This window comes from Heterocephalus glaber, unplaced genomic scaffold (genome assembly GCF_053883595.1).
Source record: "Heterocephalus glaber isolate CG9 unplaced genomic scaffold, H.glaber_assembly_v1.0 deba00000470, whole genome shotgun sequence".
NCBI lineage: Eukaryota > Metazoa > Chordata > Mammalia > Rodentia > Bathyergidae > Heterocephalus > Heterocephalus glaber.
In genome coordinates, this window is record NW_028258145.1 from 3,089,329 (window position 1) to 3,108,349 (window position 19,021).

The 19,021-nt window shown below is 37.3% G+C and overlaps 1 protein-coding gene across 2 annotated transcripts in view; it reads right to left on the bottom strand.

Annotated features, from left to right (window-relative positions):
- Tmem131 (transmembrane protein 131) overlaps positions 1–19,021 on the bottom strand; it is a 192,204-nt gene that overhangs the window by 144,555 nt on the left and 28,628 nt on the right. The window lies entirely within an intron of this gene.

Below are 19,021 nucleotides of genomic sequence, written 5' to 3' on the forward strand. Positions count from 1 at the left end.
AGAACTAATTAAGAAACTAGAAAATGAAGAGCAGATCAAACCCATGGTTGATGATAAGAAATAATGAAGAACATAAGTTGGACTTAGGGGTCTGGAGCAGTGGTAGAGTGCTTGCCTAGCCTGTGTGAGGCCCTTGGGGTTCAATCCCCACCACCATTCCAAAAAGAAGGAATGAAATAGCAGAAAACAGAGAAAAATCAAAGGAAATAAAAGCTTTCTGGGGGGATGATTACTAAAACTGATAAACCTCTAGCTTGACTATGCAGTTTTAAAAATGAGAGAAGTCAAAAAAAAAAAATGAGAGAAGTCATGTATTAGAACATGACTAGATACAACTACACTTTCTATAAACATTAGCAAGGATACCCTGACCAGGATGGGATCACTTTCTATAAACATTAGAAGGCTAATGAGAAAATATAATTAACACTTCTGTTATTATAGCCAGGAATTCACTTTAGGATATGTACAAATTCCTTCAAAGACTCAAAATGCCCAAGGTCACTCAGGAAAAGCTAGTCAACTTAGATAACCCTAAGTGTACTGACACAATTTATTTTATAATCAAAACCTTCTTAGAACCAAGATTGCAGTATATTTCTGCAATCCCAGCTACTGGGAGGCTGAGGCAGGAGGATCAAAAGCCCACAGCCAGCCTAGGCAATTTATCAAGATCTTGTCTCAAAAACATTAAATAAAAGGAGGGGGGTACTGGAGATGGAGCTCAGTGGTAAGAGTGCTTGCCTACCATGCATGAAACCCTAGGTTCATTTTACACACACACACTCTCACCTTCCTTAAACAAAACTCCAGGCCCAGATATATTCAATGATGAATACTCTCAAATATTTAAGGAAGAAAAAAAATATTCTGTACAAACTCTCCCAGACAATAGGTGAAAAAACTTCCCAACTCATTTAACGAGGCCAATATGACTGCGATTACTCAAACAGCCAGACATTAAAAGAAAAACTGCAGACCAATATAATATCTTTGTTATTTATTTAGTTTGGTACCAGGACTTGAACTCAGGACCTCATGCTTGCAAGGCAAGCACGGTGCTACTGAGCTACATCCCTGGCCCAATATCTTTGTTATTACAAATGTAAAACTTAATAGAATTCCAACAATATAATCCACTAGGGTATAAAAAGGATAAATACACGAAGACCAAGTGAGGTTATCCTATGAATGCAATATTGAGTTAATATTTTTTAAAAAGGCAATTCATTTTAAAGACTTAAAAAAAACCCCACAGTCATCTCAAAAAAATGCAGAAAAAGCATTTGACAAAATTCATCATCTTTTCATGATAAAAGATAATGGAAAAGCAAGAAGAAGTGGACTTTTACAAAAGACAGATAGCTAACATCATAATGGTAACAGACAGAACATTTTTCATGCGTACTGACAAAGTAAGGCAGACCATTTCTCACCACTCTCATCCTACATCACACTAAGAGAATGACAGGCAAGAAGAAAAAAGAATGTAGACTGGAAAAGAGAAACTTTCTGGCACATAGACAATATCATTTTCAATGCAGAAAATCCTAAGAAACCTACAAACTTTCTACAGAATAAGCAAGGTTAGAAAAGTAGGTGGCAGGGTACAAGAGCAACAAATAAAAATCAATTGTATCTCTTAATAGTAGAAAGAATGACTGGAGACTAAAAGATCAAAACCATTTACAACAGTATCTAAATATATGAAATACCAAAGGACATATTCTATCAAACATTGTAGAAATTAAAAAACACCTAAGGGAATGGAGAGATCCTATGTTTTTGAATCAAGACTCAATACTGTTAAGACACCAATTTCCCCTAAATTGATCAAGACAGTCAATGGGATTTCAATCAAAATCTCAGCAACTTTTTTTTGTAGAAATTTATGGGATGATCCTAAAATGTACATGAAAATGTAAAGAACTCCAAAACAGTGAAAACAATTTTGAAAAAGAAAAACGTCTGGAGGATTTAAAACTGTCTAATCTTATAATTTAAAGCCATCACTAGGCACGGTGGTGGACACCTTTATTCCCAGCACTTGGGAAGCTGAGGCAGGAAGATCACTGCGAGCTTGAGGTCAGCCTGAACTACATAGCAAGACCCTTTCTCAAAAATACAAATACATATACATACACACAAATGCATACACGCCCATATACACACCTTCAAAACAACTTTAAGCCATAATAATCAATGACAAGTATAACGCTGACACAAAGGTAAGAGATATACAACAAGAGATGCTAGACCCCTCACAGTCCACTGATTTTGAGAAAAATGTCAGAAAAGTAATCTTCTCAATAAACTAAGCTGATGCAAATGGACAGCCACATGAGAAAGAAAGGAAAAGGAAAAACTAGAAAAACATTCTGACAACTCAAAACTTACACAATATGAATGACAGGACTTAATGCAAGAACCAAAAAATCCTAAAACTAAGTATCAACATAAATTTTAGTGACCTTGAATTTGCAAAAATATTCCATTACAAAAAAAAAACTATAAAAGAAAAAAGATGTGCAAGCACAAGGACCTGAGTTTGATCCCCGGTACCAAAAAAAACCCAAGAATCAGATTTGATTAAAAATTTAAAAAAACTTTTACTCTTCAAAAGAGTAAGATTAAAATACAAGCTGCAAACTGGAGACAATAACTGCACATTTATTTGAAAAAAGACTTGTATCCAGAATATGTAAATAACCCTTACAATTAAATAAGAAACTCAATTTTTAAAATGCAGAAAAGATTTGAACAAATATCTAAGCAAAGACAATATGAATAGCACATAAAAACACTATAATATACTGCTGATGGGAATGGTGCAACCAGCTTGGAAAACATCAGCAGTTTCTGAAAAAGTTAAACATATACCTGCCCACCAGACATTCTATTCAGAACAAGCATTTGCCCAAAAGAAAAGAAAATATATGTGCACAGAAAGACTCATACATAAATATTTGGAGGAAACCACCCATATTCCAACACTCTAGTGAATGAATAAACAAACTGTGTGGGGGGCATGCCTCCCCACAGAGCAGAATATTATGCAGTAGTAGAAGGAAAAAACAAACTACCAAAACGTACTTAACCAACAAATACCAAAATAATTATGCTGAAACAAGGCACACACCGAAAGAGGACATACTACATGATTCTGTTTATATGAACTTTTAGAATATGCAAACTAGTATAGAGTGACAGGAGAATTTTTGCTTGTGGCTGGGACAAAGGAAAAGATTACAAATGGTCACAAAAGAACTTGGAAAAAGTGCCTATGTTCATTATTAGAGTCACTGTGTTAACAGTTTCACAGGTGTACACACGGGGCAAAACTCAACACTGCACATTCTCAATGTGAGTAGTTGCTTGCATGTCAATCATACCTTGGGCTGGGGATTTAGCTCAGTGGTTCCGCTGCCTGCCTTGAAAGCCCAAGGTCCTGAGTTCGATCCCCGGTACCAAAAAAAAAATATTATACCTTGATAAACTGGTTTTTTAAAAATCCTTTCTATGCTCTACATAAGACCTTGGCTTTTATGGAATAGCTTTTGAAGGATTCCAAATCACTATCTCACAAAATGCAAATATCCACCTTGCCTTATCCCTTATACCTGTATATTCAACTGGCCTATTATACCACCATGTTCCCCTCAGAAAAACACTGTCATGTGATAATGAAGGCTATGGATCATCAACAATACCTATCTTGTGGAATATTCAGAATCTTAGCACAAGAAGAACAAAAAATGAAAATATACAAACATACACATACATTCCTACATATAAGACATACAGTACCAAGCCAGTACTTAAGCTCTTTAGAGTAGTGAGTGGGAAAAAGTGTTTCCCAATGAAAAACACTGGAAAAGCTGTATAGTCTACATTTTTATTTGGATGACACACAAATATTTACATATATAAAATTCAAAAAGCCATATACTTAAGGTGTATGTACCACACAGAACATGTTATAATTCAATCAAGAAATGACAAAGTTGAGAGTGGCAGTATTTCATGGACATTCCCACTTTTCCTCTCCCTGACTTCCCCCAGACTGACTGTGGCTGATCCTGATAAGACTGCCTTCTTCTCCTGACACCAGCTGCATATCCAAGAAAGAACATCAGGGTAGGGTCTAGCATTCAGGATATTCTCCTTTGGGTGGTAAGAGATTAAGAAAACAGGTAACCTCAGCTACTTAGGAGAAATACTACTCTAGTTTTTCAAAAAAAAGGTTGAGTATCTCACATCATCTAGAAGTCAAATGAATTAAGAGTCAGAAGGAGGGCATGGATCTGCTGATTGGGTATTTACCATATCTACATATATATCCCATTTTATCCACTCAAGATTCCAGTCTAGGTTATAGGTAGAACCTATATAAATAAAAACTGTTGTAATCAAAGATGACTAAAATTCTAGCCAATAAAGATTCAAAGAGTGAAACTAAACTGAACTGATACACAAATGTCCTCAAAATAGCCCAAATTTGCAGGAGAGGGCTACAATAAAAGTGTATATAGTCAAGAAGCCCACTCATTTCTCAAGGAACACATCCACTGGTGTTTTAGAATTTACCACAGTTGTACATTTTAAAACTCAAATAACAAACCTGTAAGAACAAAAGCTGAGTCGCACAGAACACACCGAATCAGCCCGCTGCAGACAGGCAGGTCTGGGCATGCCCTAACGAGGTCCTGAGTCACACGGAAGACGCCAAATCACCCCGCTGAAGACAGGCAGGTCTGCCCATGCCCTACCTAGGTCCTGAGTCGCACAGAACACGCCAAATCAGCCCACTGCCGACAGGCAGGTCTGTGCATGCCCTACCAAGGACCTGAGTCGTGCAGAAGATGCCCAATCACCCCGCTGCAGACAGGCAGGTCTGCCCATGCCCTACCGAGGTCCTGAGTCCCACAGAACATGCCCAATCAGCCTGCTGCAGACAGGTAGGTCTGTGCATGCCCTACCAAGGTCCTGAGTCGCGTGGAAGACACGAATCACCCCGCTGCAGACAGGCAGCCACCTGATTCCACACTACAAAGGCGCAGAGGACACCATACCACCAGACCAAGGTGCTGAGTCCCACTGTTCCCGGCCCAGAGGTAGGGGCTTCTGAGCCGTCGTCCCACTGCTCCTGGTCCAGAGGAAGGGGCTTCCCAGTCACCATCCCTCCCGTTGCTCCCAGCCCAGAGGAAAGGGCTTTTGAGCCACCCTCTGTCCCGCTGCTCCTGGCCCAGAGGAAGGGGCTTCTGGGCCACCATCCCTCCCACCGATCCTGGCCCAGAGGGAGGGGCTTCTGAGCCACCATCCCACTGCTCCTGGTCCAGAGGAAGGAGTTTCCTGGCCAGCATCCCTCCGGCTGCCCCCAGCCCACAGGAAAGGGCTTTTGGGTCACCATCCCTACTGCTGCTCCCGGCCCCTGTCCCACCTAACCCAGCTCAGAGGAGGTAATCCGTGCAGGTGCTAACAGCACCCCGTCCCAGTCAAAATGAGAAAACACGTAAATAAGTCTCAAAACCAGACTTCCAGATCACCTACAGCAACCCCAAAGGGAAATGAGATGGAACACTCTGATACTCAACCACCTGGACCCACTGAACTGGCAACCAAAGGGGATCTGGAAAAAATGAAATCAGAAATAATTTCTCAGATAACAGGAGAAATTGTGCCCCTAGTGCAAGACATGATTAATAAATCTAGAGAGGAGCTCAGGAACATGATGGAATCCCAACATAAGAAACAAATGGAATCCATAAAACAGATGCAAATAGATTTCCAGGACATGAAAAACTCCACTGAAAGTCTACACAGCAGAATGAGCCAATGTGAGGACAGAATTTCAGATATAGAAGATAAGATTGCAATTAGTGACCAGGAAAAGAAAAATTGCTTCAAAATTATAAGGGAACATGAGAAACCAATCCAGCAGCTGCTAGATGATGCAAAAAAGAAGAACATAAGACTGATTGGGCTCAATGAAGAAACAGGACAGAGTGCAGATGACATAAAAAATCTCTTCACAGAAATAATGGCAGAAAACTTCCCAAGCAGAGGAAAAGAGCTTGACATACAAAATAAGTGAGGCATATAGGACTCCAAATAGCCTTGATCAAAAAAAATCTACACATAGGCATATAATTGTTAAGATTCCAGAAACACAACAGAAGAACAAAGTTCTCCAAGCAGTCAGAGAAAACAAACAAATCACATGCAAAGGAAAGCCCATCAAAATCACAGCAGACTTCTCAACACAAACCATCAAGGCAAGAAGAGTTTGGAGTGACATATTCCAACCCCTAAAGGAAAACAGCCTGCAACCCAGATTGATGTACCCTGCAAAACTATCTTTCAAAATGGATGGAGAAATAAGATACTTTCATGACAAAGAGCACCTTAGGAACTTCATGAATACCAAACCAGCACTCCAAAGAATTTTACACAATATCCTAGGAACAGACATTGAGGATCACAACCCCAGGAAGCAAAGCAGAATGAACCCATGTGGCATGACAAGAAATTAAATGGAAAGGGGGAGAACCCAACAAAAAGAAAAAGTCATGGCAATGACAAGTCAATACGTTTCAGTTATAACCATCAATGTTAATGGTCTCAATTCACCAATCAAAAGAAATAGACTGGCAGAATGGGTCAAGAAGCAAGATGCAACAATATGCTGCATACAAGAAACACACTTAATTCAAAAGGAAACTCATAGACTGAAAGTTAAAGGGTGGAAAACAATACTGCATGCAACAGGAACCGGAAAAAAAGCAGGAGTACCTATCCTCTTGGCAGATCAAGTAGATTTCAAACCAACACTGATTAAGAGAGATGAAGAAGGACATTACATCCTTGTAAAGGGAAGAATCCAAGAGGAAGAGATGACAATCATAAATATCTATGCACCAAACACTAGTGCACCCAACTATATAAAACAAATACTAACGGACAAGAAAAGTCATCTATGCACTAATACAATTGTAGTGGGGGACCTCAACACCCCACTGTCACAAATAGATAGATCAACTAGACTAAAAATAAGTAATGAAATACTAGAACTCAATCGAACTCTTGAACAAATGAACTTAACAGATGTTTACAGGATCTTCCACCCCACAAAATCAGAATACACATTCTTCTCAGCTGCACATGGGTTATTCTCAAAAATAGACCACATACTCACACATAGAACATGTTTAAGGAAGGGCAAAGGAATTGAAGTTATCCCCTGTATATTATCAGACCACAGTGAGATGACACTGGAGATCCATAGCAAAAGAAACTCAAAAAATTTCACAAACACATGGAAATTGAACAACACACTTCTGAATAAACAATGGGTAACAGAGGAAATTAAAGAAGAAATCAGACAGTTCCTTCAATTAAATGACAACGACAATACAACATATCGGAATCTATGGGACACAATGAAAGCAGTCTTATGAGGGAAATTCATAGCAGTGAATATGCATATTAGGAAAACAGAAGGAGCCCAATTAAACAACCTGATGCTGAACCTCAAGCTTCTAGAAAAAGAAGAGCAAGACAACCCCAAAGCTCATACAAGGGAGGAAATTATAAAGATCAGAGGAGAAATCAATGCAATGGAGACTAAAAGAATGATACAAAAAAATCAATGAAGCCAAGAGTTGGTTCTTTGAAAGAATCAACAAAATTGACAAACCTTTAGCCAACTTTGTCAGAAAAAGGAAAGAAAAGGCCCAAATCCATGCAATTAGGAATGAAAAGGGTGAAATTATAACAGACCCAGCAGAAATCCAGAGGATCATCAAAACCTACTTCCAGAACCTATATGCCAATAAGATGGACAACACAGAAGAAATGGACAGATTCGTAGATACATATGAATTACTAAAGTTGAACGAAGAAGACCTAAATATTCTGAACAACCCAATATCAACCAATGAAATTGAAAATGTAATTAAAAACTTATCAACTAAGAAAAGCCTGGGCCCTGATGGCTTCACTGCTGAATTCTACAAGACATTTAGAGAGGAACTGCTGCCACTACTGTTGAAACTCTTCAATGAAATTGAAAAGGAAGCAATACTCCCAAATTCATTCCTGGAAGCAAGCATCACCTTGATCCCCAAAGCAGAGAAAGACCGAACTGAAAAAGAGAACTATAGGCCAATCTCACTAATGAACACAGGTGCAAAAATCCTTAATAAGATACTGGCAAACAGAATGCAGAAGATCATCAAGAAGATCATATACCCTGATCAAGTGGGATTCATCCCAGGGATGCAGGGATGGTTCAATATACGAAAATCAATTAATGTAATACACTATATCAATAGAGCCAAGGACAAAAACCATATGATTAGCTCCATAGACGCAGAAAAAGCATTTGACAAAATCCAACATGCATTTATGATAAAAACCCTACAAAAAATTGGAATAGATGGTCTCTACCTCAATCTGATAAAAGCCATCTATGAAAAACCAACAGCCAGTATCATACTAAATGGTCCAAAACGGAAATCCTTCACACTAAACTCAGGAACAAGACAAGAATGTCCACTATCACCACTCTTGTTCAATATAGTTCTGGAAACATTAGCCACGGCAATTAGACAACAGAAAGAAATAAAAGGAATAAAGATAGGTAATGAAGAAGTCAAATTGTCATTCTTTGCAGATGACATGATACTCTATATAGAAGACCCCAAGAACTCCACCAAAAGTCTTCTAGACTTAATAACCAAATTCAGTCAAGTAGCTGGTTACAAGGTCAACACACAAAAATCAATAGCTTTCCTCTACACCAATGACAGACTCACTGAGAGAGAAATAGGGCAAATAATTCCTTTCACAATAGCATCCAAAAAACTGAAATACCTAGGAATCATCCTAACAAAAGAAATCAAAGACCTCTTCTCTGAAAACTATGGCACTCTGAAAAGAGAGATTGAAGATGATATCAGAAAATCGAGAGCCATCCCCTGCTCCTGGGTAGGAAGGATTAATATAGTGAAAATGGCCATACTTCCAAAACTGCTCTATAGATTTAATGCAATTTCAATTGAGATCCCAGCAGCATACTTCATAGACCTCGAGAAAACAATCCAAAAATTCATTTGGAGCAAGAAGAGACCCAGAATCGCAAAAGCGATTCTAGGTAACAGAGACATGGCAGGAGGTATCACAATCCCCAACCTGCAACTCTACTACAAAGCTACTGTGATAAAAACAGCATGGTACTGGCAAAGAAACAGACTTGAGGACCAGTGGAACAGATTAGAAGATGCAGAAACAAGGCCAGACACACTCAGCCATCTCATCTTTGGCAAAGGAGCCAAACACCCTCACTGGAGGAAAGATAGCCTCTTTAATAAATGGTGCTGGAAAAATTGGGCTTCAACTTGCCAAAGATTAAAACTAGAGCTGTATCTCTCACCATGCACTAAACTAAAATAAAAATGGATTAAAGATCTAAATATTAAAATAGAAACTCTGAACCAGTTGGAACAGAGGTTAGGTAGAACCCTTGAAGACATAGGTGTAGGAAAAGATTTTATGAACAAAACCTCAGCTGCCCGTGAACTAGCACAAACAATCAACAAATGGAATCTCTTCTTATTAAAAAGCTTCTGCACAGCAAGAGAAACCACCAGCAGTATGAAGAGACAACCCACAATGTGGGAAAAAATCTTCACCTGCTCTTCCTCAGACAAATGTCTACTATCTCGAATCTATAAAGAACTTAAAAAGATCAGACCTCCCAAATGTAAAGACCCAATCCAAAAATGGGCATCTGAAATGAACAGACATTTCTCAGACAAAGAAGTAGAAATAGCAAATAAATACATGAAAAAATGTTCAACATCACTGGTCATTCGAGAGATGCAAATGAAAACAATGCTGAGGTTCCACTTCACTCCAGAAAGAATGGCTACTACCATGAAATCAACCAATAACAAATGCTGGCGGGGCTGTGGGGAAAGAGGAACCCTGCTCCACTGCTGGTGGGAGTGTAGACTGGTGCAAGCACTGTGGAAATCAGTATGGAGATACCTCAAGGAACTAGGACTGGAAGTCCCATTTGACCCCGCTATTCCACTGCTGGGGATCTTTCCCAAAGAATTAAAAGAATCATACCATAGTGATATATGTGCACCCATGTTCATAGCAGCACAGTTTGTAATAGCTAAAACTTGGAAACAGCACAAATGTCCATCAACTGGAGAGTGGATAAAGAAAATGTGGTTTTTTAATACAATGGAGTACTACTCAGCCATAAAAAATGAGAAATTAGAGACATTTATAGCTAAGTGGATGCACATGGAGGCTATATTCTTAAGTGAAATAAATACGACACACATGTGTAAGTACCGAATAGTTTTTCTGGTGTGAGAAACTGAAAGTGTAAATAAGGACTAAATGTATAATAGGTAATGTGAAATAGGAAGAAAAGAGGCAAAGGGGAAGGAAGTGGGAGGGCTAGGGGAAAGGATAGAAGGGAATGGGATTAATATGAGAAAATGGAAAAATAGGAACAAAATCTTTGTAAAGGGAGGAATGGAGGGGTTGAAGGGAGGGCTGGGCAAGGGTGAAAAATAAGAACCAAGAGAGACTATGTAAAGGTGCAAATTTCCAATGATGAATGTCATTATATTGTACACTTAAAATGTACCAATGATTAGAATGAATAATCGATAATGTAAAATAGGAAGAAAAGGTCCAAAGGGGTAGGGGTAGTGGGAGGGGCAGGGGAAAGGAAAGAAGGGAAAGGAAAAAATGATGAGAAATGGAAAAAATGGAAATAAAGTCTTTGTAAATAGGGAAGGGTGGAGGGATTGAAGGGAGGGCTAGGAATGGGGAAAAAATAAGAACCAAGATGCATTATATAAAGGTACAATTCCCACTGAGAAATGTAATTGTGTTGTATACCTACAGTGTACCAATAAAAGAATTTAATACAAAAAATAAAAAAAGAACAAAAGCAGACAGTAAAACAATTCAACTGATGGTAGAAACTCACATTATGCACAACTAGATATATTTTAAAAAGCAAAAAAAAAAAAAAAAGGCTTTAAGTGAAATTAATGATCTAAAGTGATTAGAAAAACATGGTCTTGTTTAGGTTTGGCAAGTAGGCCTGATATTAAATTGAGAAAGCCTTATAACTAGAAGAAAAAATGTAAAGAATAACTATCTTCATTAAATAGTTTAAACTGATGTTTTTTACTATTAAATATGACTTTTGCAAATATATGGTCCAAGAATTTTTCTACTATCAGTCTCTAATAGCTTGTTTATCATCTCTGACATAAATTTTAAGTTAAAAGACTAGCCAACAGAATTCTAAAATGAAATTAGGTGTTCAAATAAATATGAGTTTTTATAGGGAGAAAAAAGTAAAAGATGCCAAGTTTGGTAGGTTCCAAGTTAAAAAAAAAACCAAAACAACAAAAACCAAAAACTCTGTTGCGCCCAAGGACTTAACATTTTACTTAAATATACAGTTTAGCATTACTATGAATTTAGTTACATTTTTACTTTTGATTACATAAAAACATCATTGTATCTTTCCCTTCTAACAAGAGATAGATCTTCACCTCTAGTCTGCTTCAAAGCATGAGGGATACCATTTTTGGTGCTGATCACTACCTATAAACAGAAGGCATCAGGTCACTCAAATGACAGGGAGGGGCAATGTTATTTTATGACCTCACTATAGGATGAGTCAATTACAAGCCTAAATTTTATAGGTCTGAAATTCAAGGAGTATTGAGAGGAATCAGGGAAGAGGCTTGAGAGCAGAAAGTAAGTCACAGCCCATGATAAGCCCTAGACGTTACATGCCATTTTCTCTACTTTCTAGTAACTTGCTCAAGATCACACTGCTGGTAGGTGGCAATCAAGAGGAGAGTTCAGGCTTGCTTCTCTGCAAAGTTCAAATTCACACTAGCTCTCAACAACCTTCCAGGTATACGGGTCTCCAAATAAGATCAGTTTCCTGAAGGTAGAGGAAGCCCCCAGTGAACTAATAAAATAACTAATTCTGAAACTAACAGCTAAAACAACAGTTATCCAAGTGGAGTCTGGAGCCCTGCTTCAAATCACCTGGGTTCTCAGTAAAATGTAGAGCATGGGCTTGCATCCTGATGTACTGAACCAGGCTCTGGGACTAAGCCTGGGACTCTGCAGGTTGCACTGATAACACGAAAACTTTGAAGGCTGGTGACTAAACAATGCCTGTCATACTGAAGGCAGGTGGATGACCAGATTTGAAGGGGAGTAATGAAGAAAGAAAAGGCTTAACTCAGCCTCAAACAGATCTGAGATGAAATATGCAAGTGAAAATACTGATGTGCAGTTCCAAGACAGCATCTGAATTTAGAGAAAGAGTTTACAGCTGGAGACACCAACAAAGATGTAAAAACCAAAGCTTCCCAAAATCACCAAGGAAGAAAAGGTAGAGAGCTGAAGCTTACGGCTTAACACAGGGAAGGACATCCCTCAGGCAGCAGTGGAGCCACTGACAGTGGAAGTTTGTGAGCAGGGACAGAAAAGAGCCATGTGATGGAAGCCAAGAGTAGGGTTCAACAGCATCAAAGCTGTGCTAGAGAATCAGGGAAGGGCTTTAAAATAAGCCTCAGACTTGGCCAAATGGAAGCCACTTTAGTTAGGTTTCTAAGTAGCAGGGAGAAGCCTCAAACTGTCAAGAAAACGGGAAGGGTGAGCCGTGGAAAGGAGGAGAAATGCTCTTTCTTGAAGACTGGAGAAACCCATGGGTGGGGACACACACTGAGGGGAGGAAGAAGAGGTAAAGTAGGAGGGGATGCTGGAGGGCCTGTGTGCAGTAAGCTGAGACACAGGCTCATCTGTATGCGGGCAGCGGGCAGAGGTGGGAGAAGCAGGGCCCGGTCAGGTGAGGCACTGTGCACAACTAACTGCTGAGCCACAGGCTCCAGGCCTGAAGAGCCACTGTGGCCCTGAATCGCACACAGGAAAACATTTTCTGCCAAACCTTTTCTACTGAGAACTTTAACTGACAGTCAATTCTATTAAATTCTAGTAAAGAATAATACTGGCAGGTTTGTTTCAGCACGTCCCATTACTATATTTTTACCCCTTTGTTTTTTGACCTAACCATTTCCTTGACATACTGTTTGAAGAATCAAGACCTACTGTTTTACAGAATATCCCTAAATCTTGATCTGCTATAGTGTTTGCTCATGACTAGACTGAGATTGATCATTTTTGTCAAATAACATATACCCATCCAGCAGCTGATATCAACTTTGTCTAACATTACTGATGATGGTAAATTGGATCACCTGGTTAATATAGTAACCGCTAGATATTTCCACCATAAAGATATCTTTTCCTCTCTGTAAGTAATAAATAATCCATAAAGAGAACTTTTGAGATCAGTCTTTCACCAATAATTTTAGCATCCATAGTCGACTGCTGCCTGAATCAATGATTACAATGGTTGTTGGAAAGCTGTGATTTTCCAATTCGGTTTAGTACATATATTAGCTGGCATTCCTCGGAATTGCCATTTTTATTTCCTCCTACCCCTTTTATGTTTGCATATCACTATAGACTCACTGATTCTTCTCCCAATATAATAATTATTACTAGTACGGTTTTTTAATGTTCAAAATATCCCAAATTTGCCCGATGAGAACCCCTTAAAACCAGCTCTAGTGTCTTTCTAACACGCTTTCATTAGTCCCTGAACAATTCTTTGTTTTCTGGAACAAAATATTGTTCTGAAACCAGTTTGTAGTTTTCCTGTCTGAACTCTAAATGGTTTCACTAATGAATTCCAATTAACAAATAATGTTGAAACAGCTTAAAATAAACAAGACTACTCCTATACAAAAAATTCAGTATTACAGGAAAAAATTTAAAGCCAACATTAACCTGACACCAGAAATAGACAAAAATATGTATAAAAACTAAAACCAAAGAAAATAAGAACAGTTAACTATTCTGGACAGCTTTGTCCAAGATAATAATTGGCTTTTAATTTTCATTTTAAAAATTATTATTTGGTGAGCAGAAATATCATTATGAAAGCCTAATTGTGAGAGAATTAATTTCTCAAAGTGTTAAAATTTTCTAAGACAAATGTTTAGTTATACATACAAGAATTGAATAGTTTGGAAGATTGTTGGTTTATAATTACCTCTATAATATTATTTAATCAGAAGTTGTATTAACCTGGATTATATGTATAAATGTAAAAATTGTTTGTTTACAATACTGTTTGATTTGTTTTAAATCTGTGCTCTAGTACATATACAAATTGGGAAGGTTAATGCTCTAGTTTTTGAAAAATACCCCTAGGGGAACATATAGGTAATTCACTGCTATAATTCAGTTGTTGGAAATATAATGGAAACTAACTCAATATTTCAGTTTTATCTGTACCCAGAAGCAGCAGACATATAAACAAATGTGCAATAAAGAATAATCTTAAAAAAAATTTAAAAACCAGTATCTCTCATCAATTACACTAATATTCTTAACAATGTTTTACACAATTGAGTCCAGCAATGTATAAAAATGATTTATAATGATAAAACAAAATAAAAGAAATGTAAGATTGGTTCAACATTTTAAAAAAGTCAATGGATTTTACCATATTAATATTCAAAAAAAGGAAAAATTAGTTACGGTAACCATTTCAATGTATAGAAAAAGCATTTGATAAATTCACTAATTCATGATGAAAACTACGTGAACTAAGAATAGAAAGAACTTCCTCAGCCTGATTTTGAGCATCAATGAAAAACCTATAAATGACATCAAACCTAAAATGATGAAAGATTGAATGCTTTCCCCTAAAACTGGGAACAAGAAAGAATGCCCATTTGTGCCACTTTAATTTGACATCATTCTGCAAGTCTTAGTTATTGCACTGAGACAATGAAAAAAAGCAAGAAGGATATACAGTAAAGTTGTAAAGATATCGTTATTTATAGATATCATGTATGTAGAAAGTCCTAATGAACCTATAAATTTTAATAGGTGCTATTCAAAGTAAGGTTAGAGGATACAAAGTCAATACACAAAAATTGGTTACATTTCTATATAGTAGCAAAGAATACCATTCCACTTATAATAGAACCCCAAAACATAAAAGAGGGATATATTTAACAAAATATGTATAACACTAGTATGTTGAAAACTATAAAACACTATTTAAGGAAATTAAAGGAGCTCTAACTTGATATATCATATTTAGGTATTAAACACTCAATTTTGTTATGTTGCAAACTAAATTGATTCTACAGACTTAATGTACTCCCAATCAAAATCCCAGGAGGCTTTTGTGTGCACATATGAAACTGATGTCTAAAATTTACATGGAAATGCAAATAACTAAAATAGCCAAAGCAATTTTTAAAAATAACAAAGCTGGAGAATACCCTGTCTCCTTAAAGACTTACCAAAAAGCTTCAGTAATCAGGAATGTGGTGCTCACAAAATGACAGGTATGTAAATCAACAAAACAGAACTAATAAGAATCCAAAAACATCCATATTCATGGCTTATTGATTTTTTTATTCTGAAATTATTTTAATTTAAAAATAGAAAACACATTAATAGGGTAAAAGAAAAAGAAAAACACAAAGCACACAGGCAAGATTTTACTTCATGAGCTTCTCCAACCCCTAAGATGCCAAGAAGAAAAACATTCTTCCAAAAGGTGTTCAGCCACCCCCAATGATATTGTTAATGGGGATGTGGATCAGTTTCACAAAGAAGCCAATGAATCCCATGATTGGCTTATTGATTTTTAATAACCGTGTCAAAGCAATTTAATGGAGAAAAGAAAGTCTTTTCACTAACTGTGCTGGAATGGCTGAATATTGCTATGCAAATAATGAATACGGAGTCCTACCTCCTACCATTTACAAAAATGTTAGTTTTGAAAAAATGAAAAGCCTAACTATACACTGAAAAAAATATTAGTAATATAGATCGCTCATAAAAGATTCATATCCATGAATAAATAACTCTCAAGAGTTTATTAGCTAAACAACTTGAAAAATATTGGAAAAAGAGTTGACTTATACAATGGGAGATCTATAGCCAGGAAGTACAAGAAAGTTGTATGATATCATTAGCCATTATGAAATGCAAATTAAAAACATAATGACATTCTTCTACATACCACTAACATGATGGTCAGTGTGGACAAAGATGTCTGGAACTCTACACTGCTGGTGATGGTCTGACAGTTTCTTATAAAGTTAAACATAATCTTAACATACAACCCATCAATCCACTCCTAGGTATCTGCTTAGAAGAAATGAAAGTCTTTTCTCACAAAAAGACTTTTCTTAATGTTTATAAAAGCTTTAGAATAATGGTCCAAAACCTGAAACAACACCAAAGGCCATAAACAGATGAATAAATAAAATATAGTATATCTATATAATAGATAGGTCCTGGGTTCAATCGCAGTACAGGGGGGGAAAGGGAGAAAGGGAGAGAAAACAACTCATGCAACATGGATGAATTTCAAAAACATTAACAAAGCAAATCGAGTTAAACACAAAAATCTGTACACAGTATGATTCTGTTTATTTGAAATTCTAAGAAAGGCTACAACTACAGTTGCAGGAAGCAGATCAGCAGTTGCCTAGACAGTGATGAGGAAAGGGCCTGACTATAAAGAGGCACAAGGGAGCCTTCTGAGATGATGGAAATGTCTTATCGTGATGGTAGTGTTTTCACAACTGGATGTCTGTGAAACTAATTAAAGTGTAGGGAATTATAACTCAATAAAGCTAGTTAAAACATGAATAAAAAAAAAAAAGCTAGCACACGAGCTATAAAATCCAGTCACCTTACAGAGATGTTTTAAGGTCCCTATTATCCCAGGCTCTCTCCACCCTACCACAGGCTTTAAACTCTAAGCATCTAGCTGTTACCTCAGTTTTGTCTTCAGTATTAATTTCCCAAGTGTTGTGGTGAGAGAAAGGACTCATGCTGCTTTTCTGTTTCTGTGTCTGTGTCTGTCTCTGTCTGGTCCCCCCACCACCCCCATTTAAGATTCCAAGAACTTGTTAGCTTTAAAAATCTGAGGGGGGTGCATGCAGGGAGGAAATGAATCACGATTTTCACTTTAAAATTCAGATGTTTGTACTACACCACATATTTTAGAAGCTTTTTTTCTATGCAAATGTATAGTAAGTTTCTGTTAAAAGTTAAAAATATCTGGCTACTGAATTAATATTTGAAAGAATAATTTCAAATATGTTTTCCCAAATACAATTCTCTAACCCACAGGCTTATATAAAAGTGTCAAATGTATAGTAATTTTCTGATACTTCAAGCTACTTCCAAACCAAGTGTTCACATTCCTGAATGTTCTACTAATAGGATGGTAGCAATCTTTACATAACCATTACTGCATACATACAGCTGCAGTCAAAGCTCTCTTTTCCTTTCTCAATCAGGAGAGCTCTTACATAACCAGTCAACAGAAAATAAAGGAGATAACCACCTCATTAAAAATTACTGCTGCTTAGGCCAGGTGTGGTGGCATACGCCTGCAATCATAGCACTCTGGGAGGCTGAGACAGAAGGATTAAGTTTGGGCCCAACCTGGGCAACTCAGCAACTTAGTGAAACCTTGCCTCAAAATACAAAATAAAAATAAAAAGTGTTGGGATGCAAAGGCCTTGGGTTCAATCCCCACTACTGCAAAACAAACCCAAAAACCTGCAGCTTCAATTCAGAGTACTAAAAGAACTGTTGAAAGGCATTCTGATCTACAGGGCTCACTCAAGGCTAATCTTTGAACTCTCCTTAAAATTTTGCTCAAGTCACTTTCTATTACTGAAATAGGCAAGCAAGTCACATACCTCTCCTTTAGAGGAAACTTTGACTGAAAACAAATCACAGGGGAATACAATCAGGAAAGAAGTCAGTATTTTCCTTAAAATAGTCAAATAAATGTTACTTAGGAAAACAAAATTCACAGGCTACTGAGAATGGTTCTATTTTTATCCTATCAAGCTTTTACACACTTGAGATATAAATCCCTGATTTGGTCAATCCTACTGTAGATTGTTTTTCCTTAAACTACACCTTGAGTTTGAGGCACAAAACATTAAAATAGAATAACCCGAGTAAAATGCCTTAGCAACATCAACTACGTGCCTTCTATATATTGAACACTGTGTTAGGTGATATGCATGCCAATAAATCATGAGAAGAAAGATGTAGACATTTCATGTAGGGATAAATTACCAAGTATAGGTTGGGTTACCTTATCTGAAACACTTGGAACCAGAAGTGTTTTGGATTTCAGATGCTTTCGGATTTTGGAATAGTAGGGATGGGACCTAAGTCTAAACACAAAATCATTTGTATTTCTTACATACCTATACAGACATCCTGAAGATAATTTTATACAGTATTTTTGGAGTATGTTAATATTTGGGGGGGTTGTTGTGGTGCTGGGGTTTCGTGGTGCTGGGATCCAACCAGGGCCTCAAGTGCTCTCGGCAAGTGCCCTGTGCCTGTGTTCTGAGTGTAACCCCTCACATGAGGTCAGGTGTAGAATTTCCCACTGTGGCATTGTATGAGTGACCAAAACTTTTGGACTTTGGGTGGACAGGGTGTCACATACCTGTAGCACCTGCTGCAGGTGGATCATAAATTCAAGGACAGCCTGGGAAATTTAGTAAGATCTTGTCCAAAATAAAAAAGAGCAGGGGATGTAGTTCAGTGGTAGAATGCTTGCCTAGCAGACACAAGACCCTAGGTTCAATACCCAGTACCATACAAACAACAACAACAACAGCAACAAAAACAAGTTTTGAACTTTAGAGCATTTTGAATTTCAATTTTTGGATTAGGGATGCTTAAAGTATTGTAAAATTACTAAAAATGCACTATTAACTTCTATTAGGAAAGCTTGCTCAGTCCTCTCATCTATTTAAATATGGAAACATCTCTTGTTAAAATGGCACTACTAAAGTAACAGAGTAAAAATAAAAGAGGTACC